We start from the raw sequence: 25,439 nt of genomic DNA on the forward strand, positions 1-25,439 counted from the left end.
TAAATTCCGATGATGTCCCATTTATCTATTTTGTTGTTGTTGCTCATGCTTTTTCTATCTGATCCAGAAACTATAGCTTAATCCAAGATCATGAAGATTTACTCCTATATTTTCTTCTAAGAGGTTTATAGTTTTAGCACTGATATTTAGGTCTTAGACATGTTCTGAGTTCATTCCTATACATGATATGAGGTAGGGGACTCCTTATTCTTGAAAAATGTTCTTACCCTGGCTTTCAGAAAACTATATCCTATCATTTCCTCTTGACCCTCACATGATCCTTTCCAGTATTTTTAAAACACATTCTTCTGTATCTTAAATGTTGTATATTCTCAAAGTTTCATCATAGTTTATCTTTTCTTCTAAGTACTCTCTCCTGGGGAATCTCCACAAAGGTTGAGCTGCAATCATACCTATATACTGATGACTTCTAAATTTATGTCTCCATCCCAGATTTCTCTGGACTCTAGACACTTTTCATCCAACTGTCACTTCTATATATCCTCTTAGTTATCTCAAAAAATACAAAAATTCAAGCTCTTTAAATTAAAACATGTGATATTCCCATTTCCCCAATCTGGCACCAGTTGTTAATTGTAAAACCTTGAGATTTACATGCCATCCTTGATGCTTCCTTCTCTCTTACACTCAAGTCCAATCCATTACCAGTCTCTCGAATTTACCTTCTACACATTTCTAAAAGTAATCCAGTGCGTTGTAGCTCAACTACAACCATTCTAATAATGTTACTTTATTTTACTAGATTCCTAATAGATTTCTAACAGATCCCTAGTCATCTAATCTAGACTGTTTTCTCCACCCTGTTTTCTCCATACTGCATCCAGGGTATTTCCAAAATGCAACCTGACTCCACCAATCAAAAACATGTCCCATTAGTGAAAATAATTGAACCTGAAGCCCTCAGCAACTAAAAAACAAAAACAAAATTTCTTCATTGCTTCTGTGGATTGGCCCCTCAGGCTTGATCATCTTAATTCCCCATGTCTAGACATACTGTCTTTTTTCTTCAAAATGTCAGACTATTTCCCTTAACACCATGGACTTAAATATTAACCATTCTATTAGACTGGACCTTCCTCCGCTACACTCTCCTATTTAACCTCTTCCCATTCTGACAAATTTCAAGTCAAATGTAATTCTTTTTTTACTGAGTTATAATTTACATATAACATCGTGTAAGTTTAAAGTGTGCAGCATGTTGATTTGATACTTTTATATATTGCAATATGATTACCACTATAGCTTTAGCTAACGCCTTTATCACATCACATAATTATCATTTCTTTTTTTGTGGTGAGAACATTTAAAATCTAGTCTCTTAGAAATCACGAATAGACATTTTTCCAAAGAAAACATCCAAATGGCCAACCGGTACATGGAAAGATGCTCAACATCACTAATCATCAGGGAAATGCAAATCCAAACCACAATGAGGTATCACCCCACTCCTGCTAGAATGGATTTCATCAAGAAGACAAGAGCTAGCACATGTCGTTTGAGGTGTGGTGAGGAAAAGGGCACACTGGTGCACCATTGGTAGCAATGTAACTTGATTCAGCCACAATGCAAAACATTATGGAGGTTATTCAAAATATAAAAATGCAACTACCATAGGGTCCAGCAATCCCACTCCTGAGTATATAACCAAAGGAACTGCAAACAGAATATCAAAACAATATCTGCACTGCCACATTTATTGCAGCATTGGTCACCATAACCGAGATATGGAAATAACCTGTGTCTGCCAACAGGTGATTGGATAAAAGGGGAGGGTATGTATATAGTGGAATAGTATTCAGCTGTGAGAAGGGAGGAGCTCCTGCCCTGTGCAACAAAATGGATAGAACTTGAGGGTATTGCGCTTAGTGAGATAAAACACACAGAGAAAGATAAATATCAAGGGATCCCTGGGTGGCTCAGCAGTTGAGCACCTGCCTTCAGCTCAGGGCATGATCCTGGAGTCCCAGGATTGAGTCCCACTTTGGGATGGAGCCTGCTTGGAGCCTGCTTCTCCCTCTGCCTGTCTCTGCCTGTCTCTCTCTCTCTCTCTCTCTCTCTCTCTGTCTCGTGAATAAATAAATATTTTTAAAAATATAAATATGTGATATTTATATGTGGAGTCTTAAAAAAAAAAAGAATAGGTGATTACCAGGGGGTGGGGTGTAGGGGGTAGGGCATTGGAGAAGAGGAGAGATGTTGTTCAAGGGCAAAGACTTAAACTAGAAGACAAGTCCCAGAGACCGAATGACAGCATATTGATCATAGTCAACTGTACTTCTTTGGTGACACTTTGTCTGATTCCCACTGGCACCTATTTTAGGCCTTTGCCTCCTTGTTCTATGATCTCATAGAGTGAGCCCTGTTGCCTGCCTTCTGAGTGCTCTAAGTTTGAGGTTTCAGATTTTAAAATGTGACTAGTAGATTAGTCTCCCGCGAGGAAACAGACTGAATGGCTTTGGTTACCACATTACCAGACTTGAGTGTTTTCCTTGAATACAGTAGGTGCCAACACACTTTTTTTTTTGTTATATGAATACAAAGAATGGATGCATGTGTGTTTATTAAGAAAAAAATGGTAGTATTTCCACAGAGGTTGGATGTAAACTCTTTGTAGCCTGGAACTCTCCACACCTGTTATTGACTAGGTTGTTGCTAACTTCATAGCATGGTTCTCACTAAGAATTCGGAGATGAGCATGAAACAGAGAAAAAAGAACATTAATCCATATAGTGCAACATATGACTCATCAAACAGTTTTAAGTCTGATTTTAAAAACTATGCTAAGCAACTATATGCCATCCCTGCTGAAGTTATGCTGGCTTTTCTGAAATAAGGTAATATGTTTGAAACATTGAACCAGTGGAGTCATAGTGACTGGCTTTGAAAATTAGTCCAGAAGTTCACACTGGAATTATATTATTTTCAGAACTTGGCTTTCAGAAATTAAAGAAGAAAAAATAAAAACAGAGGACAGAATATGTGATGAAATCTTCTCCACCTGATATAATTTAGGCAAAGGAAAAGAATGGGAACATGGCAAGGGGATAATGACAGTAAGATCCAGGGAACCAAAAAAGTGACAGTCCTACAAGCATATAAGCTTAGAATAGTGGGTGCAGGTAGAAGACAGAAGAGAAAAATCACAGACATGAAAGGTAAAAAGGATGTGTAATGGCGAAGAGAAGCTCATTGAAACAGGAAATGCTTAATAGAACTCTTTGGAAATAAAGAATGTTTTTCTTATTTTATGCCTGCCTCTAAGGATCTTTTCAATGAGAGTCCTGAAAGAATAAAGAAATGACATTTATGAAAAGCATCCTGAGGTATTTCTGAAGAACAGTGCCAGATAAATCCAAGGTGCTAGTAGAGATCATACTGGCGTAGATTACGAAGTAGAACAAATGTCGAAGTATAGAGCTAGGTGCGCAAAAATAGCTTATTTGTAACCACAGAATCCAGTTGCATTTCCAAACTGTCACCATCAGGTTTGCAAAGGTGGTTACAAATCACTTTGCAAGTCGAAATTGTGGCTTAAAGGTTAGATTAGCAGGATCATGCTGTCACAGGGCAAGTAGAAGCTAAGTCAGTGGAAATGTCCCCTTGGCTCACCATTACATTTTATAGACTGTGTCAGATTTTTATTTTTCTTAAACATAAGGGAAGTTCTGTACTTGTCATTGCACAGTTATCTGGCTTCAGGTTAAGCAGCAAGTGTTAGACTAGAAGCAGCAGTGGGTGTGAAGCCTTTCAACTTTTGGAGTTAGAAATTCAATATTGTGAACAGATGTCTGAGTTAGACTTCTGAGAAAATGGGGTGAAGAGCCCCCGAGAGGACCAGCTTCTGACATGGGAGAAGTAGGAATATCCAGTTAGCCCTAACACAGGGAGGGCAGGGTCTCAGGTGCGAGGAACTCTTGGCTGGAGACTCCCTGGTGAGGAGAAGACTCCCAGAGTCTGGAGACCCACCATCCTGCTGAGCAGTCAGGGCTTGAAGATGGAGGACAGTGGCTTCTCACTGCCGCCGTGATTCCCACAGCTCCCCCTCTGTGATCTCTTTACACCCTCCCACACTTGCCAGCTGCCGCTAAAACAACACAGCACAGTACTCGTTCTGTGTGTGTGCTGCTCCTCAAAGCCCAGAACCTTCCCCCACCACCCTCCCTGTCAACCCACCAACTGCACCCTGGGTACACTCTCTCTTTGCCAGCCCCCTGACACCATCTTCCCACAAACCTCTCTTGCCTTTGGTCAGTTCAGGGATCAACTCTACAAATATTGCCTCTTTTCAATCCTTTAAATTGAGTCTTTGGAACAGGAGGCCACTGTATCTATCTATAGGAGGTACAAGAAGCCTGGAGAGTCAATTGCCAGTAGCTCCAGCATATTCTGACATTCGCTTCTCTCCTTTCCAGCCACTGCTTGGGAGAATATGGCACTTAAAATCAGGAGTTAGGAACTCTGGATTTTCCCCTAAATTAGTTATTACAGGGCTTTGTAAGCACCAAAGGTCATTTATCTCCTATCCCTTTTGACTAGAATGTTCTATAATCCCCAATTCCTCTTGCCAAACTGTCTCTCCACCCTTTGGGATTATCTTGTCACTTTAGTAGACTCATCAAAGAATGAGGACCTGCCCCATACTTGCCAATCTACCACCTGGCTTATTCAGCTGCCTCTAAGTCATTTCAGTAATATTTTTTTGAGTGCCAACTATGTGACTTAATATCTGGGTTTAAATTAGTAAGCGAAATAGTGATATTTTCTTTATTTCAAGAAATTAGAGTTTAGTGTGAGACAGGCAATTAACAAGAAAAATATTAGAAATTCTAAAATGCAAAAGTACTGGGAATGAATCACACACATTAGAAATCTTTCCTTTTTCCCATATCGTTTCCTGAAGCTTAAGCTGCAGATCTTATTGTGTAATGTAACCTGGTCTCGAGTTTGAGATCCAGATAACCCTGGCACTTTCAGATCACAGAATCTACATTTACACAGCTATGATCTTGGAAAGATAGTAAAGATCAGTAGTTCATGAGAAGACTGAGCAGGATTGTGAATGTCCGTTGGGTTTCCTGAATGTTTAAAACATATTATGTATGGGCCACTGTTTAGAAATAGGTATGGGCCTATAATTCTCTTTCTCTCTCTCTCTTTTTCTCTCTCTCACACTTCAAAATGTATTTATGAATAATGTATCCCATTTAGTTTGACTTCATAATGCATACATTCAAGGTTTCCAGTTTCTGTAAGCTCTGGGAAATGAGTTCTATGTTGGCACTTTAAGAGGCCTTCATTAACTCCTAGTTAAAGAGAGGAAAGGAAAAAAGTTGAGAGAACCAGGAAAGCTGGAACCAATGAGTGGGATTTAGACAGTACCCAAGGCCAGTTTGGTTTTGTAGGCTGTTTGAGTAGCCAGTTCGCACAGCACTTTTAAATGATTCCTTGACTATGGGGGAAAAGCTGTAACTTGGTCTGGGTTTTGCTGCTGGGTCATTACAGATGAGCAGCTTTGCACTGTGGGGGTCTTATCTTGCAAGTCAACAGCAAGAGAGTGACTTGAAGAGCTTCAGAGATCTGGTTCCTGGGCACATAAGAGAAAGATTTCCTGGAAAATGCTCCAGAAAGCTGTGGGAACTCTTTGAGGTGGGCAAATTTCTGGAAATCAGGAAGTATAACCTTGTTTTGTTGTTACAGGCTGCTGAGGCTGGAGATTTTTAGTATAGATAGAATTTCCTCCTTCTTCCCTAAATTCCTCTCCAGTTTGTTTGGGAAAGGCATTGTTATCAGCCCCCCCCCCCGCCCCCCCTTGACTGGCTTCATAATGTCCCCAAGGTTACAATGCAGACTTGGGATGTAAGCGTTCTCTCCCGAGGCGCCGTGTGATCTCTCCTACAACTTGGTGTTTTTTCTAATAATCAAAAGGGTGTTGGGAAGGCAAACAGGCTCCATGGAATTAAAGCTAGAAAAAGCTTTTTCCAAATTCTTCCACTCTGCAGTCAAATCAAACTGCTGTTCATTTGGAGACTAAGGATGCAATATTCTTGAGTACAGAGTTTTCAGTCCTGTGGCCCATGGATGAGTCGCTATGCATCACAAATAGCATAGCTAATGTTAACCGTTGCTCATTACCCTGCAACTTCTCAAATAGCCTGCAGGTTTGGCCTGAGAGCCCTTGGGTGTGAAGATCAGGTTCTCTGTTTCATTGTATAAAAGCTCTTTTTTTTTAAATTTATTTTTTATTGGTGTTCAATTTACTAACATACAGAATAACCCCCCGTGCCCGTCACCCATTCACTCCCACCCCCCGCCCTTCTCCCCTTCCACCACCCCTAGTTCGTTTCCCAGAGTTAGCAGTCTTTACGTTCTGTCTCCCTTTCTGATATTTCCCACACATTTCTTCTCCCTTCCCTTATATTCCCTTTCACTATTATTTATATTCCCCAAATGAATGAGAACATATAATGTTTCTAAGTCCATGTACGGTGTGGTTTCAGACTCCTTTAGGTGCAAGAAAAAGCTAACAGTGTAATATGTGTGCACTACAAAATCATAGTCCAAGTGTCTGAAAATAATCCAAGCTCAGTTACCAGGCTTTTCATTAACCTTGATTCACTGCTTATTTATTGATTGAGTTCTATTACCACTTATTATCAGTAATAGGCACCAACTACTGAGGAAAACTTATGGGAATAAAAAAAAAAACTCAAACGAAATTTTGATACACAAGTTTGTTGCATACTCAAATTGCCACCATTATTTGATTTTTTTTTTTCTTTTGAAAAATGGAACACCTCAATCTACTTCTTAAAAGATGTATTTTGGGGCCATTGCTATTGGATCAAGTGTAAAATTTGGTCTCAGGAACTTGTAATAAGAGAAGAGTCAGTTTGAACTTGTTATTTTTCCTAAGATCTAATGGTTTATTGTGTTAATAGCAAGAGTGGAAGGAAAATTCTTAAGCTGGGTAAGATTTTCAAATATCCAAGCACTTTTAGACACAGATACATGTGCCTTGCAATTTGTTTACTCATACACCTCAATTGTTGATTGCCAATCTGTGAAAAGACAATTGATCTTGAAAAAGATACAGTAAGCTTCCTTGTCTCCTTCCCTCATCTTTCTCTTCCTCTTGTCCTTCTCCCCTTAGAAGGGGAGACTCAGCACTCAAACCCCATGGCTTCTCAGAAGACCGTTTGAAAACCACTTTGTAGTAATTTTCAATGCTTTCAACACATGTTGCACTTTATATTTAAAGGACAATTCACATTCATGTTACAACCTATTGATCTGTTAACTGGAAAACATTCAAGGCTGTTGAGTCTAATCTCTACCACTTGTAAGACTGTAAGCTCTTTGAGAACAGGGGTTCTGCTCCCATGCCCCACACAGACTAGTGTAGTGTCTGTGTAATAATGTTGCTATTGACAATGATCATGACAGATAAGACTTAAATAGTTGGCTGCATCCTAGACACTCTTGTAAGCACCTGACACACATTAACACTTAGTTCTCAACAACCAGTGAAGCCAGTACGCTTTATTATCCCCATTTACAAGTGAGCACACCCAGGCACTGTGAGGTTGAGTGACTATATGAAAGTCAGTAAGGGGCAGAGCAGGATTCCAGAGCAGGGCAGCTGTCTTCTGGACCTGTGCCCTTAACTGTCACAATATATGGTCTCTCAGTGAACGAAAATAAAGTAGCACACCTCATGAGAAAATTTTATTTGATCTCAGCTCTTTCCCGACTGCTCCCCTATTTGCATGACATTTTTATATCTTTCTTAGAGCTTCTGCATATTTTACCTTATAATCAAGTTTTCAAATGACCAGGTTCTAAATCACTACAAACCTTTCCATTTTTTCCAAGAGCCATGCTTTGCATTACTCATAAGTCAGATGCAGTTTTTACTTACCTGATTTGGAGGAGGTTGATGCCATTAGCTGACAGACTGAAGGCTGTATTTACCAATCTTTTCGTGCTGTGGACAATATCACTTGTAGATTTTCAGTTGGGTTATTCTGTAGTCTGCAGAGCTTTGCTGGCATAAAAAAAGTGATCAACTCTAATGAGCAATTTGTACAGCTACTCATAGTTCTTTTTATTTAATGTTATAACTTTGCACTCTAAAGCTATTATAGTTGATGTTGTATGAAAAAATAACACAATACTCGAGTTTGACATCCTAAAAAAAGCAAAACTCAAGACTGCTCCTCCGTTGCTGTGAGCCTTCTCTAACTGCTTCCACCCCCAGCAATAATGGAAAGTGAACAGCGCAAAAAAATATGTAGTGGGGTCGCAGATGTACTCACACTGATCTTTCTCGTCAAGTGGCTATCTGTTGGGTAGAGGAGAAAACAAAACAGCTTAGTTCAGTCTGATATAAAACAAGTAAGACAAAATAACTTTGATCTGTTTCCTTAGGCTTAAGCATTCTTAGGACAACCTTCAGTTTCAGATTCCCTTATGTTCTCTTTGCTGTTTTCCAAGATGGCATCTAAGAGTATGAGGCCAGGACCATAGGACTGGAACTGGGAGAGGTGGGTGGGGGTGATAGCTGATGTCAACTTAGCTCCATTATGGTTCTACTCATTAAGGCCTGATCCTAGGTAACCTACCTATATCTGTTATTGATAGCTTTGGTGTATAAATGCACAATACGTGGTTTTTAGGGTCTCAGTGCTTTAGAAAACTGTGATGACTCAGCCTGCTGTTGGCCTTCATCCGTTTTGAAGACTCCTTTGAGTCACTGCCACATCTATCATTTGGCCCCTGTGTCATGATGACCACCCGAAAGCCTCTGCCATGGGGTGATCTTGCCTGCCCATGGTGGGCTCCATAACAGACTCCTTGCCTTTTCCTTAATGCCCATGCCACACGGGAAGCAAAGAACTGTTAGCAAACTTCATTGTCAGTGTTTCTGGCCATGCCCACTTGGGCCTGTTGAGGCCCTCTGAAATGAGCTCAGAGCCCTTTGTTCCAAGACTTGCACCAAAGAGGGACTTGGAAAAGAGCTCCTCTGCCCTCCATGTTGCCCATAACCAGTGTAACTGGTGTCCTCAGGCCTGGATTTCCAGCCCTGCACTGCAGATGCCCAAGCATGTGTCTGACTGCATCCCACTCTTAACTCTGTTGCTCTTTTTCTTCCTACTAACAGCTGGAAAGGAGGGGCAGACATTTTTACCTTCCTCTTTTGGCCTGGGTGGGCTAATTCCCTAAATAGTATCCACCCTCTTCCAGAATTATGTCTTCTCTCCCTCCATTTCTGAAACTAAAGTGATAGACTGATTTGGGGGAGAGAGAAACCAGCTTACTGAAAAGGAACCTGAAATGGGAGATAATTAAAAGTAATGCTCCAGTTACAAATGTGTTTTAGCAAATGGAGGCATTTAAATACCATTTGTCATTGGTAGATGCAATCAAAATTACATTGATTCTGAAAATATATGGCAAGCAGTGAAAATGGTCATTATTTTAAAACTATTAGGAAACAATATGGCTTTGTGATTTAATTACAAAATAATAAAGTTGGCATGATTTAGTCTTAGTACCCTCAAATCCTAGAATGTTAGAACTGTAATAGGAAAGAACTAATATTTATTGAATGCCTGGTATGCTCTGGATACCTTCAGACAGTTGTTTATATTATCTCATTTAACCCTGTAATGAAACTTAGAAACTTTTCTTTTTTCTTTTTTTTTTAATAAATTTATTTTTTATTGGTGTTCAATTTACCAACATACAGAATAACACCCAGTGCTCATCTTGTCAAGTGCCCTCCTCAGTGCCCGTCACCCATTCATCCCCATCCCCCGCCCTCCTCCCCTTCCACCACCGAGAAACTTTTCTTTTAAAAAAGATTTTACTTATTTATTCATGAGAGCCACAGAGAGAGAGAGGCAGAGACACAGAGGAAGAAGCAGGCTCCCTGCTGGAAGCTCGATTCAGGACTTGATCTCAGGACCCTGGGCTCATGACCTGAGACAAAGGCAGGCACTCAACCACTGAGCCACCCAGGTGGCCCAAAACTTAGAAATTTTTAAAACCTATTTGTTAGCATTCATAAAATTTGAAAATAATTACCTACTGAGGCAACCAGTAAGAAGACAAAAGAGCAGGTTCAAAGGACATTTCAGGAATAGGGATTGGTGAAAATTGAAAAGGTGTCTGTAAGTACAATTGCTAAATTAGATAAAGCATTAATTAACTTTCTACATCTTTCCAGTTTCAGAGGTTACCCTTTAGTCTTACTGTATTGGAATTAGCTGCATTTCCCTTAGTTGTAGGTTATTAGTACAATATCTAGTAGCAGAATTACATTTTCAGCAGGGCTATCAGAAAATACTACAACATAACAAAAAGTTAAGTACTCATCATTATGGTTCTTTGTGAATTTGGAATGAAATTTTATTTCAGACTCTCTCATGAATTGAGTAATGATCTCCTCATTTTCTTGATAAGGACAGAAGCACAGTAAAGACAAATGACCTGACCAAGAATTTAGGGTTACACTATTGGGAGACAGCTCTCCATGGAGCTAGCATTTTTGCATGTGTTGTACACAGTCTTTTGTTCTGGACTGTCTTTTCAAAGATATTGTATAGTGAACTCTAATGGCAGGCAGACAATGTCTCCTTCCAGAGCAAAGGTTGGATAATTTGTTTGCCGCCCATTATAAAAGACAGGAGTTTGCTAAGCTCAGGGTCCCTCTCCCATAAGCCAGCACATACAGATACCCTTGAACCTTTTTGTGTTGTCCTACAGGAACTGGTGGTCAAGGGACTGGGGCAAAACAATGATGATAGTGTCAGTGTTGCTGTTAGTAAAAACACTGTCCTTTGTCTCTGATCCAGGAGTTTTGTGCCTTCTGGCAACTCTCTTGAGGTGTTGTGGGAGATCAAGTTGTTAGGTTGCACATAGAGTAAAATCCCAGGGCCTTCACATAGCTGCCATCTGCTAGTTGCTGGAACTAGAACTCAGGGTTCTAAATTCTAGGCTTACATTCTTTCCATTTTACATGTCCAGCCCTAATTTCCCACCTTCCTCATTATCTTGCCTTTGTATCTTTTTTTCCCCCTGTTCTAGTATCTCTACAAACTCTAGACCACCTGTTTTCTCCTGACTTCTAAAGACTGATTATTTACCTGGGATAGTCTGCTCACCACCTAGGGTGGGAAAACTGTCCTTCATTTTTACCTCATGGGCTTCTCTTTGCTCTAGGAAAAAAATAGTCCATAAAACATTCAGAGCTAATAACTTATCCTGTATTGTTAAGTTTAGTGATTTTTCAACCAAGAATGCATGAGAACAATGCTTTCCTCTAACTGGAAGATACCAGAGAGTGGAAGAAAAGGAAGATGGTATTACTTAAGCAAGGTTTCTCTTGGTCTTCTTAATTTGTGTGAGTCCTCTAGGCTGGGTGTCAGAATGAAAGTAAGGTCCTATTGGTATCTAGTCCTTATCATTCCCACAGTCCCAGTGATTTTCCTGTCATGCCATTAGAATACTTTATGTCTATTATAAAAGACTTGGATGGCTCTCCACTACCTCAGGATAAAGTCCAAACTTCTTTGTACAAGGCCCTTTGAGTCTGCCAACTTCTTGCCTCAATTTCTTTCTCATTCACATCTGGCCTCATCATGCTGAACCCCAGGCTGTTTGTAAACCTACTGAGCCCCTTTATGTCTTTATACCTTTATATGGAAGATATTTCCTCTTTTTTTTTTTAAGATTTTATTTATTTATTCATGAGAGACACAGAGAGGCAGAGACATGGGTAGAGGGAAAAGCAGGCTCCATGCAGGGAGCCTGACATGGGACTCGATCCCAGGTCTCCAGGATCAGGTCCTGGGCTGAAGGTGGTGCTAAACCGCTGAGCCACTGGGGCTACCCACGACCTTTCCTCTTATTCCACTGCCTATTTGCTACTTACAGTTCAGAGGAACTCTTCTTTTAAGGCTTCAGGGAGTGTGGGTCCTCTTTGCCCTCACTGGGCCGAGCATTCCCCTCTGCTCTAGCTCTTTCTTTGTGATCAAGTTGCCAAATTACAGTATTTCCCAACTTAAATTTTCCCAAAATACCACAGGCAGTTCAGAGTGTTCAAGAGTGTGCTGGTGTCCATCCAGCAATAAAATAATTATTTAAGCTGTTAGGCAGTAAAATAATTATGTAAGCTTTTTCTTTCCTTTAGAACTGATTCATTAGAGAGTTTCTAAGGATGGATGATCAAGAGAGGCAGTTCCTAAAGATCAGTAACCATGACCAATTTGGATGTTTTATAATTCAGCCAAACTCTACTACCCATCTTGTAATAATCATTATACAACTCTAAATTATGTGTTTTTGTTACTATAGGCTGTGCATTGTTTAATTTAAATTCTTAACAGGCCTGATAAATTCTATGGAATACAAAGAAACTTGGTTTTGAAATCCAATAAATTAATAGAAAGATAGCAAATGATGTGACATCTACAAATATCCCTCAATGTGAACTTTATCAGAGCTATTAATCACACTCATGTGATCAAATGTTTTAGGGTGAACTTTCAGCAAAAACCAATACTTCAAAATCCAATGTTAAAAAGGAGAAGCTATACTGATGACTATTTCCAATTTGATTTTTATTTATTGGGAATTAAGACTATCCCCACTCGCAATATATTATTTACAGAAACGTACTCACAAATAGGAGTCGAACCTGTGTTTTTTTTTTTAAAGCACAAAATGCAAAACTATCACATATAAGATGGTGAAAACAATTTTGCCTTTTTAAATAGTGTTTACCATTTAGTTAAATTTTATATGGCATTTTAATATATATTTAATTCTGAAACCAAACTTGTCATAATTCAATGTATGTGTTGACAGATAATGGTTTTTCTTAGGAAATTTAAAGTAAAATGAAACACTTGTGCCATGTGTTAAATGGAAAACAAGTAAAAATTTTTCTGTACTTACTTCAAATGTTATTGATGTTTTTCTTCTAGACTGCTACACGATTGCTAGTCATTTACTCCAGGTCTTTACTCAAAGTCAAATTTACAGTGAGGCCTTCCCTGGCCACTTGAATTTAAAATTTCAGGCATGCCCTACCATCCCTCCTCTGGTCTTTCTTCCATGGTTTAGTACCTCCTTAGCACTTTTCCCCCTGCTACATACTATACATTTTACTTAGATAATAAAAGACTTTTTAAATTTCACTTACCAGAATATAAACTTGAAGAAGGCAGAGATCTTCTGTGACATGCACTATTGTATCCACGGTGCCTAGAATGGCATCTGGCCCTTAGCAGGTACTCCGCAAACATTTTTGAAAAAAAGAGTTAAAACTTTATAATATTTTTAAAAATGTACTGATCTAACAGGAATCATTTTCTACTCAAACACTCATATGTCATTTGCAATCTTTAATATTTATACATATTTTTATATTACTAACTTTGTAGTAGTTTGTAGTGTTGGATATTGCTTTCAAAGTGCAACAAAGGGGGGAGGCTAGGAAAAGTATGCGTTGTAATGTTTGTCTTTAACTAGACTGTGAGTTTTCATGGTTAATGATACTTATTCATAACATATTTTTCTTTGTTTTTCTAGTGCTGCTAGAACTTGGCTCATTTTTGCAGCTCAAAAATAGTTATTGAATGAATAAATGATAAAGTTTGATAGGAGGCCAACATGAGTTAATGTTGAGAATGAATTCCCAGGACACAGAGACACAAGGCTACACCCTAATACCTTTGCTATAAGCCTAGTGTCCGACTGCACCTCTGTCACTGTGTCCAGAGATCATTCATTAGTCACTTCCCCAGTCTACTGTTAACTCTTTGTTCATTTCAATGCTACAGTCCCAATGTCAGTTGGAAGTGTGGTCTTCAGAAGATTTGTACTTTAGTGTGCATAGAAATTACCCGACTGGTGAGAGTTAGAAGTGTTGGTCAGTGGAAGTGTAAAGACAACTGGGGTAAACATGAACAGAAATAAAATGGAAAATGAACACAAATTGAATGGAAAGTGAGAAGAAATGAAACAGTTCTTTTCTGGTTATGGCACTATAACTTGGACCAATCTCAGAGTGAAGAAGGGAGAGTGATTGTAATTGTTGTGAGTTGTAATAGTTACACTGATGAGGGTCAAGTCATGAATCACTATCTTTCCCATCCTTTTTTTTGTTGTTGTTGTTTTTAACCTGCCCAGGACAACTCTTACTGTTTTTAAAGAAAAGACCCCAGTACTCTCTTACATTTCTGAGAACTCCTGTGATAGGGAGATTAAGAATACTGTTTCAACATGGATCATTGGTCTAAGCTTGAAAAAAGAGAATGATTGTTGGAGGCCAATGACTGTCACCATTAGATGTTGGGTGGGTCAGATCCCTGTGTCTTGGAGCAGTCTTCACTTATGCTCCCTTCATAGAACTGAAGTAAGGATATATTCTAGTTAAAGGAATATAACTTTGAAATTTTAAGAATACAAATAATGGACTACAGACAGTAATCATACTATTCCTGGCTGGTCTGTTTTTCCAAGATTTCTGCTCAACCTTGACCATACATTGGTTTCCACTCTCAACTGGATAGGCTGGAATTAGGGCATTCATCCTTATATTTTTTTTAAAAAAAATCTTTAGTACTGGCTACTTCTTTATATAAAGAACTTGTCTGCACAATGCTTTTTTCCAAATTCTCAAGGAGCATTATGAGGGGGTAATTAAAGCAGTCTGTTTCTCCAGCACGTTCTGTCTGTTTTTTCTTTTCATTATTAGATGTGATGACACATTTGCCTGTGTGGCTTCCCACAGATGGCATAGAAATTTTGTGATCAAATGGTAAGAGTAAACCAACTGTCGTCTCAGATCACAGCTTACCATGTTGTTCTTCATGTGTAGGAATCTCACTTTAATAAAATGCTTACTTCTTTTAAAGTGGTATTACCTGGTATGCAGGAGATTTTAGGATGAAATTCAAAACTGTGGTGAGGCACCTGAGTATTTAAGTTAACAGCTAGTTCTTATGTCCTGTGTTTTGATTCTGGTACAAAAGTGACTTAATGGAAATAATATTCCCACAGGAAAGCTGATGATTAAAAAATAATGTAAGTTAACTATGTTTACAAGAAAAGCAAAAATAACAGTTTGGGTTTTTCTTGAATCTTTGTGAGTTGATAAAGAAATACTTTGAACTTTTTTATTTTTAAATTTATATCCTACATAGGCACAAAGACCTAGACTCCTAAGCAAGACTTTTTTTTCTTCGTCCATCAAAAACTGAATAGAACAAAATGACTCTAGAAGGCAAAGAACTTTGTCAAAGTGACTATTTTAATATTTATTAAGATAAAGCTTAAAAATTAGCTTTGACTTTCAGAGCTAAAGGCAGGGAGAGACTATATACATCATTTTGAATGTAAGAAGTATGATGGCAACTTAGTGAATTACCTTTTTATTATAGGTGTTTTTCTTTTGTATTTTGACTGGAGGGGTACATCAGTGAAAGAGAAAAACCAAACATTTATCGATCATGAAAGTCACAAAAAATAGGCTAGGTTGGAATGGTAGTTGGGAAAAAGTAGAAGACAAAAGCTGCCTCACTGAGTGGTGAAGAGAACTTTGGAGCTGAGAACGTTGGAAATGGTCATCCAAAGCAGGGGTGGGATGAGTGAGTTTCTTATCAGTGTCTGTGGTTGCTGCTCTGAAGTAAGAACAGTTCAAGAGAAAGCACAGACTAGAAGGTTTCAGGTCCTAAAGTGGGTAACTCAGAATTATATCAAATAGTAATTGACAACACATGCCTATTTTAGTGGACTCAGAAGTTAAAAAATGCAGTACTTGAAATCTATGCTGGGATTCACCACTAAGTAGCATGTTGAGCTTCATGTAATCTCTCTGAGAATCAGTTCCTATGTGTGTAAAACAATAGGTGGGTTAGGTGGACTGGCAGCTAGCAGTGCAGAAGCTCTCTAAATCCCTATTGAACCTAGACTTGAAATTTGCTTTAATCTTCCTAGCGAATTTGCTATACATTATAATTACAATTTGATAGGATTGTTGGATTAAAATATCAGTAGAGATTCATTTGTCAGTGTTATGTGGGGTTTCAACTATTGGGTTGAAAAATTATGGAGTCTTTGGTCTTGGAGACTTAAAAAAGAAGTGTAATTGTTATCAACTCTTGAGTTTTGGCTAATCCAGGCTCGAATCCCAACTTGTCCACAGCTACCTCTATGATGTTTAGAAACATACTGTACCCATATTTTATCTCCTGTAAATTTGCCAGTTCCTTTTACCTAGATCATGAGATTATCATCATTAAATGCAGCAATGCAAATTGACTGGTTCATAATAAATGCTTGGGTTTTTTTTTAAGGCCTTTTAAAAAAAAGATTTTATTTATGTATTCATGAAAGACAGAGAAAGAGAGAGGCAGAGACATAAGCAGAGGTAGAAGCAGGCTCCATGTAGGGAGCCTGATGTGGGACTCGATGCCAGGACCCTGGGATCACGCCCTGAGCCAAAGGCAGACACTTAACCACTGAGCCACCCAGGCATTCCAATAATAAATGCTTGTTATTTTGATTCCTTGTGTATGATATGCTCTTGAATTTTTACTATTCCCTGTATATTTGAATTTAGATTTTGAATTAATTTTAATATTTCTATCTAACTTACTATAAGCACTGATTTTAATGACTAAGAGCAATTTGCTATGATGATTAGGTAAAAATAACTCACATGCAGGCAATACTTCATTATCTGTAGACCATGCAGCCAGGATGTAGTAATTACTGAGTCTGTTTCTTGCTTTAGTTTCACTGTTTTCAGTGTATAGGCAGTCACTTAATATTTCCAATTTATTTTCATTTAGTGTTGTGTAAAGTAAGGATCATGGCAAATATTCTGTCTTGATTTTTTTTAAAGACTTTATTTATTCATGAGAGACACACACAGAGAGAGAGAAAGGGAGAGAGAGAGAGGCAGAGACACAGGCAGAGGGAGAAATAGGCTCCATGCAGGGAGCCCAATGTGGGACTCGATCCCAGGACTCCAGGATCATGCCCTGGGCCAAAGGCAGGTGCTAAACTGCTGAGCTACCCAGGGATCCCCTCTGTCTGGATTTTTTGTTTGTTTATTAGTGGTCGTGTTAGTTTAAAATACTCAACTATTTTCCTGAACTATGATTTCTGTGAAAGAGATCCATACACTAACTATGGCATAAGGATAAATTGATATATTGATAGAACAGAATTGAGTGAAGAAATTTAGGTTTACCACCTATTGATTTTTAAGGAGGGTGGCAAGATAAATTTAATGGGAGGAAGAATAATTTTTTTCAACAAGTGGTGCTGGTATAACTGGATATTCACATGTAAAAGAATAGAGTTGGACCCCTACCTCATACTAAACATAAAAATTAACTAAAATTGGTCAGAATCCATAGATAATAGTTAAAACTATAAAAATCTTACAAGAAACGATAGACCTATATTTTCATGACCTTGGATTAGGCAGTGGCTTCTTAGGTGTGACACTAAAAGTGCAAGAACAAAATTAAAATTGATAAATTTGACTTCATCTAAATGAAAAAGTTTTGTGCTTCAAAGAACACTGTCACAAAAGTGAAAGAACAACCCACAGAAAGTAGAAAATACTTACAAATTATAAACCTAATAAGGGTCTTGTATCTAGAATATATAAAAATTCTTAGGACAATAGCAAGACAACCTAATTTAAAAAGGGGAAAAGGATCTAAATCTAAATAGATATAGTCAGTAGGCACATTGGCCTGTGAACCACAATGAGATCCTATGTGACATCCACTAGGATAGCTACAATAAAAAAGACAGTAGAGTTAGGGAGAAAGTAGAACCTCTATATACCATTGATGGGAATATAAAATGATGTAGATGATTTGGAAGAGAGAATCTGAAAGTTCATCAAAAGGTGAAACATAATATATGACTCAGCAATTTCACTCTAAATGGTTATGTAGCCATTAGAAATGAAAACATAGGTACACATTAAAAACTTGAATATGAATATTCATAGACGCATTTGTTCATAATAGCTCAAAAGTAGAAATGTTCTAAGGTGTCATCTACTGATAAAAGTGGCATATCTATACAATGGAATATTATTTGGCAACAAAAAGGGATAAAGTACTAATGCATAATACAACATTGATGAACCTTGAAAGCATTATGCTGAATGAAGGAAACAAATAAAAAAAACAATCACATATTTATAATTGCACTTATATAGAATGTTTATAATAGTGAAATCTACAGATAGAAAATGATGATTGCCCAGAGCTTGAGGGATAAGGAGAAATGGAGAGTCACTGCTAATAAAGATGGGATGGTAAAATCTAAAATTATGGTGATGGCAGCCCAATTTTGTGAATATATTTAAACCATTGAGTTGTACTTTTAAATGAATGAATTTTATGGTATGTCCATTATATCTCAATGAAGATGTTACACAAAACACAAACTGAGGAAAATGCAAGGAAATGCATCTGAAATACTTTTAAAATTCACATTTGAGGTATTTTAAGAAAACTAGAAACATAATTTCTCTCACAGCACATAGGAATGGAAGGAACTAGATAATTGAAACAGATCAAAGAAGAAATCTGTTTTGAGTTTTTATTAACTGTTGCAGGGCTTTTTACTTTGGGCATATGCCTATGGCATGTGTTTTGCTCAAAATATGTGCTGGAAAGCCTTTCCATAGAATAGGATCCTCAGAAATATCTTTTTAAAAGTTGTTCACATGATCTTTAAAGTCCTATGTGCCAAGACTAATTCCTTTTCAAAAAGCCTCAACTCTTCATCTACCTATATGGACTGTGGTAATGATAGGATTCATTAAAAACTGTAGATTTTGGCTAGTTGGGAGCTAACCATATGTAACTGTAATGCAGGAAGGTGGTACATTTTGCTGGAGAGTCAAAGTAACAGTTTAGTCTTAAGATGTCTTTATCCCATGGCTATCAAATTCATCTCTATCTCTGGGAAGTAAATACATGGGCTTTTGAAGAAAAAAAGGGGCCCAGAATGGTGAATTATTGCAAATCCATCCCACCGATTTAAAAAGTATGCACTGAAATAATTTCAGGAGAAGAATGACAGCATACTATGGTGTCTATTTTGCATAATTTATAATGAAAAGAGATGGAGAGAAATAGTGGCTCAAAGGGGAAAATAAAAACTGGAGTTGGAAGATAGGATCTAAGAACAAACAGTAAAGAAAATACAATTATCTAAACTATAGAACTGGATTTAACCCCCAAACTAGTGAAAATCCTGGTTCACGTGACTCCAAAAGAATTGAGAAACATCAATACCACCATTAATATGCTTTTGAAAGCAAATAATCTTTAGCCATGTGCTAAATTCTCGTCTGAGGACTATGGATTTGTGCATACTAATGTAGCTTATTCTTAATATCGAAGGTCCTATGTACATAGAGAATATTTTCTTGAGAGGCTATTCTTTGACTTCAAGCAAATGGATGGTTAGACCCACTGTGGGCACAGCCTAGTTTTTTCAGGGCTGGGCAAAACTTGGGGCTTTGTCAGTTTATATCCTGAAGAATTTTCTCTTGATCCCATCCCCAAATAGGGCCCGAAGTGAACTGGCCTTGGATTTAGAGTCCTTCCATTTTCTGTAAAGGGCTTCAGAGTCTTGCTTTCTTCTACTAGTCAGAGATCTGCACCAGAGAGAAGACTTCTGGTTTGCAGAGTTTGTTGTTTTGTGTATTTCAAACTAATGGTTAGCAGAATCATGAATCCCCCAAGATGTCTTTATGTTCATCTCCTACACCTATGAATATTTTACTTTACCTGGAAAAAGACTTTGCAGTTATGATTAAGTGAAGGATCTTGAATGAATATAAGGTCCTAGATTATCTGGGTGGACCCAATGGAATCACAGGAGTTCTTAGAGGCAGGAGTGTCAGTGTGAGAGCTATTTGAAGATGCTGTGCTATTGACTTTGAAGCGACCATAAAATAAGAAACACGGGCAGCCTCCAGAAGCTGGAAAATAGAAGGAAATAGATTCTCCCCTTGTATCAGTCCACCCAAGCTATGGTAACAAATTACCACAGGCTGGTGGCTTAAACAATAGAAATTTATTTTCTTCTAGTTCTGGAGGTTAGAGATCCAAGATCAAGGTACTGGCAAGGCTGGATTCTGTTGAAGTCTCTCTTCCTGGCTTACAGACAGCAGCTTTCTCATCAGTGCTCTCATCTCCATGGAAAGAGATCTCTGGCATCTCTTCCTCTTCTTATAAAGTTACAGTTCCATCAGATCACAGCCACACCTCTGTGACTTCATTTGACCTTCCTTATCTCCTTAAAGATAGTATCTCCAAGTATAGTCACATGGGAAGGAGTTAGGGCTTCAACATAGGAAATTTAGCAGGCCACAATTCAGCTAATAACACCTTATAGGCTTATAGTCTCCAGAAGAAATTCAGGCCTGTTGAGACTTTAAGCCTCATGAGACTTTTGACTGCAGAATTTTAGGATAATAAATTTGTGTTGTTTTAAGCCACTGAATTTGGGGTAATTTGTTACAACTGCAGCAGGAAACTAATACGACATTCTCATTAGTTTTAAAGCCTATTCTCCACATGGCAGATTCATCATTATTGATTGGCGGACATAATATGTGGCTGCATTAAAGAATAAATGCTTCAGTCCAACCACCCTGCCTATGCTATCGTGTAAATGCTTATAGACTTGTACACCTACTGGACTCTACAGATTTCCAGGAAGTTTTGGGAATTCTTGCTGGCCAACAACTACTTTAGATTTTTTGTAAATTGACCTAAGTTGGGAGGAATGTATAAGTAGTTCCTTAATTAGTAAGGAGCTGATCATTTTAGGATGCTTTTCTGATAAATGGGTAATGATTCACTCCTTCAAGTAATTCGGGCAGAGACCTTCATAATTGACCCTTGTTGTCTTTTCTGTTTAACTTGGCATTTAAAAGATTTGTCTAAGTTCACATAGAACAATGGAACAGAATAGAGAATCCAGAAGTGGACCCTCAACCCTATGGTCAACTAATACTTGATAAAGGAGGAAAGACTATCCACTGGAAGAAAGACAGTCTCTTCAATAAATGGTGCTGGGAAAATTGGACATCCACATGCAGAAGGATGAAACTAGACCACTCTCTTTCACCATACACAAAGATAAACTCAAAATGGATGAAAGATCTAAATGTGAGACAAGATTCCATCAAAATCCTAGAGAAGAACATAGGCAACACCCTTTTTGAACTCGGCCACAGTAACTTCTTGCAAGATACATCCACGAAGGCAAAAGAAACAAAAGCAAAAATGAACTATTGGGACTTCATCAAGATAAGAAGCTTTTGCACAGCAAAGGATACAGTCAACAAAACTCAAAGACAACCTACAGAATGGGAGAAGATATTTGCAAATGACATATCAGATAAAGGGCTAGTTTCCAAGATCTATAAAGAACTTCTTAAACAAAAAAAAAAAGAACTTCTTAAACTCAACAGCAAAGAAACAAACAATCCAATCATGAAATGGGCAAAAGACATGAAGAGAAATCTCACAGAGGAAGACATAGACATGGCCAACATGCACATGAGAAAATGCTCTGCATCACTTGCCATCAGGGAAATACAAATCAAAACCACAATGAGATCCCACCTCACACCAGTGAGAATGGGGAAAATTAACAAGGCAGGAAACCACAAATGTTGGAGAGGATGCAGAGAAAAGGGAACCCTCCTGCACTGTTGGTGGGAATGTGAACTGGGACAGCCACTCTGGAAAACTGTGTGGAGGTTCCTCAAAGAGTTAAAAATAGACCTGCCCTACGACCCAGCAATTGCACTGTTGGGGATTTACCCCAAAGATCCAGATGCAGTGAAACGCCGGGACACCTGCACCCTGATGTTTATAGCAGCAATGTCCACAATAGCCAAACTGTGGAAGGAGCCTCGGTGCCCATCGAAAGATGAATGGATAAAGAAGACGTGGTCTGTGTATACAATGGAATATTACTCAGCCATTAGAAATGACCAATACCCATCATTTGCTTCAACATGTATGGAACTGGAGGGTATTATGCTGAGTGAAATAAGTCAATCGGAGAAGGACAAACATTATATGTTCTCATTTATTTGGGGAATATAAATAATAGTGAAAGAGAATAGAAGGGAAGGGAGAAGAAATGGGTAGGAAATATCAGAAAGGGAGACAAAACATAAAGACTCCTAACTCTGGGAAGCGAACTAGGGATGGTGGAAGGGGAGGAGGGCGGGGGGTGGGGGTGAATGGGTGACTTGCACTGAGGGGGGCACTTGACGGGATGAGCACCAGGTGTTATTCTGTATGTTGGCAAATTGAACACCAATAAAAATAAATTTATTATTAAAAAAAATAAAAAATAAAAGATTTGTCTAAGTATACCACACAGGATCCAACTTTGTGTAGCTATCTGGATGGGTCTCCAGAGGTGCACTACATCTCACTGTCCGGGTGAAGGATATTTGGAAACCTTCAAATGGGCTCCTTTGCCACAGAGGCAAAATGTCTTCTGTCCACCTTGAGTTCTCACAGTTCCATTAGTTGAAGTAGAAGAGAGAGTGTTAGAAGAAGAATAGAAGGAGAATAAGAGCTCATTTAGAACAAAAGGGTAGAGAAGCCTTTTTAAAAGGACTTCTTAATGGTTTCTAGATACACATGGCTAACCAGAAAAGAACAGATGATCTGTTTGGGAAGATCTGGAGGTGCCAGACTGTTTTGCCCTGAAGCCACAGAGAAGGCTTTGCAGAATCCTCTTATTAACAGAAAGACTGTCACATTCCCTGGATCTGTCCTGTGTAGGGTATTCTAGAGGTGAAAAGTGCCAAGAATACTGAGCACAATTAGATGGCTCTTGGCAATCTTTTCACTCTACGGAATTTTAGGTATAGAGGGCTCCCAACACATTTTTTTTTCTGAAAAAAAGGAGACCAATCATTTCACCAAAATTTCATCCCTTGGTATTATAGTAGAGCTGTATCATTTATAATTCAAGTTTTATTTAAAGTAATTTTTATGTGGGAGCTAGGAAAACTCTCAAAAATATTTAGTTTACTTGCTTAAGGTGTGATTTAACTCTTTCACAGTTGCTTTATTTTTTGACCATTCCTTGTGGGCTACCAGGAGAATGTGTGCTTCCTTATTAATACAAGTCAACAGAGCCGCCTTCTGCCAAGGATCATGCCAAAAAATCAAATTAAGTGTCATTGCATGATGTTATTCGTTCTTTTCACTATATAGTGAAAATAAACAAAGGGAATTATTTGCAAAGCCATAGAAAGTACTTTTTTAACGTGTAGGATGTTATTTGCTAAAGTGCTGTAATTTTTAGAAATACTTTACTTCTAATGAGAAAACATAAAATTATTTTTAAAACACACAGATTTAAACTTTGTATAGAATTTTCATCCATTTTAACTATGGTGTACCATGATTAATGCCCAGCTGAATTTATTTATTTATTTATTTGAGAGAAAGGGAGAGCGAGAGAGTGAGCACAAGCAGGAGTTGGGACAGAGGGAGAAGCAGACTCCCCACTGAACAGGGAACCCAGTGGAGAACTCAATCCCATGACTCTGGGATCGTGACCTGAGCCGAAGGCGGACACCTAACCAGCTGAACCACCTAGGCACCCAGCTCTTTTGAAATTTTAACAGGGTTTTCAGACTGCATAGTATCCCAATATCCTCTGTATTTTTCTCTTTGCAAATTTTGTACACATTTACTCAAAACTTCTCCTTTTTGAACATGTGGAAAATAGCCAAAAGATCCTATTTGATATTCTAGTTAGAAGCATGTCGTTTTTCCTTTCCTTTGACTGGAATGGTATAATTGGGAAATCACTTCTGAGCTTCATGTAGCTTAAATGTGGCAAGAAATTGTCATATTTACATAGTAGATATCAAAAAAAGAGTCTGTAATGAAGGCAGGTTCTGTAAGCGTTAGGTCACTGTGGATTTAGATGGAATAAAAGGACAGGATTAGTTTAAACAAATAAACAGCTTAAGATTTTTTATTTTGTGTTGTTTTACTTTGCCTCAAAATGGTGAACATAAACATTTAGTAAGAAAACCATTTCCCCTCCTGGCTTTGTTATGATCTTTTTCAGAAGTGTTGAGGGTTGGTGGATGGGGGGAGGTATTGCTTGGTCAATGCCCCTGAATCTACTGGAAGTGAGGTTCTTGAGGTAGTCCGTGAATACAATGCTTCTTAGAGACAGACATCTCTTTGGGTTCTCCTTTTCCATTGATGTTCTTTTAAACCACTTCTTTAACTTGTCAGAGAAATGGAGACTATGGAGGCATTTCCTTAGTATCCTGTCTCCTAGGATTTTGAAATAGATTTTTCCCAGATTTATTAAGACATAATTGACATAAAGCACTATCTAAGTTTAAGGTATACAGCCTCATGATCTGACATATATGTTCTGAAACAATTCCCACAGTAAGTTTATGAATATCCTCCATCTCATATAGATGCCAGAAAAAAGAAAAAAAAAATGTTTGTTTCCTTGTGATGAGAACTCTAGGATTGACTTTCTTAACAACTTCCACATATACTATACAGCGGTGTTAGCTGTAGTCATCATGGTGTACATTCCATTCCTGGTACTTAAAACTGGAAACTTGACGGGACGCCTGGGTGGCTCAGTGGTTGAGCATCTGCCTTTGGCCCAGGGTGTGATCCTGAGTCACGGGATCGAGTCCCACATCAGGTTCCCTGCATAGAGCCTGCTTCTCCCTCTGCCTATGTCTCTGCCTCTCTCTCTCTCTTTGTGTGTCTCTCACTAATAAATAAATAAAATCTTAAAAAAACAACAACAACTGGAAACTTGTACCTTTGACCACCTCCTTCAAATTCTCCTGCCCCTCTGGTAACCACAAATCTGGTCTCTTTTCTATGTGTTTTGGTTTATTTTTAAAAATATACATATATGTATTATATAATATATAATTTATATATGTTTGTTTATATATTTATTTCTATAGATATATATATTTATTTTTATTTTATATATGTACATTGATTCCACCTATAAGTGAGATCATACGATATTTGTCTTTAACATAATGCCCTCCGGGTCCATCCATGTTGTCACAAATGGCAGAATTTCTTTCCTTTTTTATGGTTGAATAATATTCCATTGTAAATACATACAACTTTTTTATCCATTCATCTGTTGATGGATGCTTAGGTTGTTTCCATACCTTGGCAGATATGAATAATGCTGCTGTGAAAATGGGAGATGATAACTCTTTGACATAATGTTTCATTCCCTTTTAATATATTCTCCAGAATGGAATTGCTTGATCATATGTTAGTTCTGGTTTTAATTTTTTGAGTAACCTC

General features: G+C 38.1%; 3 long non-coding RNA genes across 6 annotated transcripts in view; 1 reads left to right on the top strand and 2 right to left on the bottom strand.

The window, feature by feature from the left end:
• LOC144313794 (uncharacterized) overlaps positions 1-25,439 on the top strand; it is a 466,610-nt gene that overhangs the window by 99,825 nt on the left and 341,346 nt on the right. The gene's annotated exons all lie outside the window — the stretch shown is intronic.
• On the bottom strand, positions 2,567-10,970 carry LOC144313354 (uncharacterized). The gene is made up of 5 exons (XR_013379012.1): positions 10,769-10,970; positions 10,108-10,191; positions 8,337-8,362; positions 7,940-8,065; positions 2,567-2,696 (listed from the first exon to the last, which is right to left on the bottom strand). It is a non-coding gene; the product is annotated as an uncharacterized LOC144313354 (long non-coding RNA).
• Positions 24,105-25,439, bottom strand: part of LOC144313793 (uncharacterized) — a 47,802-nt gene continuing 46,467 nt past the window's right edge. Inside the window, exon 5 of the long non-coding RNA XR_013379415.1 lies at positions 24,105-24,413. This is a non-coding gene — a long non-coding RNA (uncharacterized LOC144313793). The remainder of the gene's footprint in view (positions 24,414-25,439) is intronic.

This window comes from Canis aureus, chromosome 5 (genome assembly GCF_053574225.1).
Source record: "Canis aureus isolate CA01 chromosome 5, VMU_Caureus_v.1.0, whole genome shotgun sequence".
Classification (NCBI taxonomy): domain Eukaryota; kingdom Metazoa; phylum Chordata; class Mammalia; order Carnivora; family Canidae; genus Canis; species Canis aureus.